The sequence below is a fragment of the Odocoileus virginianus genome, chromosome 21, assembly GCF_023699985.2.
Source record: "Odocoileus virginianus isolate 20LAN1187 ecotype Illinois chromosome 21, Ovbor_1.2, whole genome shotgun sequence".
Lineage (NCBI taxonomy): Eukaryota > Metazoa > Chordata > Mammalia > Artiodactyla > Cervidae > Odocoileus > Odocoileus virginianus.
In genome coordinates this window covers 35,010,996-35,012,310 of record NC_069694.1, presented here as the reverse complement: position 1 = coordinate 35,012,310, position 1,315 = coordinate 35,010,996, and positions in this window count along the sequence as shown.

Genomic DNA, 1,315 nt, shown 5'->3' with positions numbered 1-1,315 from the left:
CATGGACATAGCTGTGACATGGCAGTAATGCCCTCACTTTCTAGGTGGAGCCCATATATCCAATCAGCACAAAGTAGCTCATGACCAAGCAAGTACCTGACGATGCACACGCACAGTGCTACAAATGATCTCAGCTGTTACAGTCATTATTTACAAAACATGGGATGAAAGAGTTTGAACACACCATCTTGGCTAATTTGCTCTCTCCCCACACTACCCATACCTGTTCAACATGAACTAGGATCTATTATGACAAGTCATTTTTTTGTTTTTTCTTTTGAGTGATTCCCCTTCCTTCCAATATAAGTTTTAAGGAATTTTATGACTTAGATCCCAACCTTGTTTTTGATTCTTGAGTGAATTTAATGGTACTGGATTATACCTGATATAAGGCCCAGAAAACTAACAAATTGAGCTCAGTTTATGATTCTTATTGCTTGTAATGATGCTAAATATGGTTGTTTGATTTTTTAACATTTTCTTACTTGTATTTCAAATAGTAAGTCTCCCTAAAACACAATCAATTTAAATGAAAGAACTGCATACTAAAAAAGCAATAAATACTGAATACTGAAGAGTGAGCTTCTTTAAAAATATAATAGCAGTCTTAAACCCTTGAAAACAAGGCAGTTGTTAATATTCATGTAAAAAGAAAATAGTTAACCAAATTATTAATAAGAAAATGAACAATTAGCACATTCATTAAAAGCATTATATCTAAGTAAAATACAAATAAATTATACTTGTGATGGATGCAGAAACAGTGTAACACAGAGAGAAAAATGGGTTCTATAGAAAATTTTTTAATTTATTTTTCACACTTAATCCTTTCTCTGAAACTGCACTCTGACTGTTCCCAATTGCTTATAATTTTGCTAAGCAGATGGTCCCCAGAAACTTCAGACTCTACACTTCACCTTCATTCCTTAAGCTAAAATTGTTTTGGATGGTTTAAATTGCTTCCTGAACCACCATTCACCCATCCATAGTGAAACTACCAATTATTCTTGCTAATCATGAATGTCCCCAAACCCTGGATTCCTTTCCTCCTTTTATAAAATGAGCACAACCTGCTCAAACCATTTCTTGATCCCTGAAAGGTTATTATTAAGTGTTTTCTGTTTAATACTGATTTTCCTTACTTTCAGTTGAGTCTTAGAGCATAGGCCTCTGTGTTAGTCTGGATAGAGGTTAGGCTGATCTTCAGTTCAGTTCACTCAGTCATGTCTGACTGTTTGCGACCCCATGAATTGCAGCACGCCAGGCCTCCCTGTCCATCACCAACTCCCGGAGTTTACTCAAACTCATGTCCATC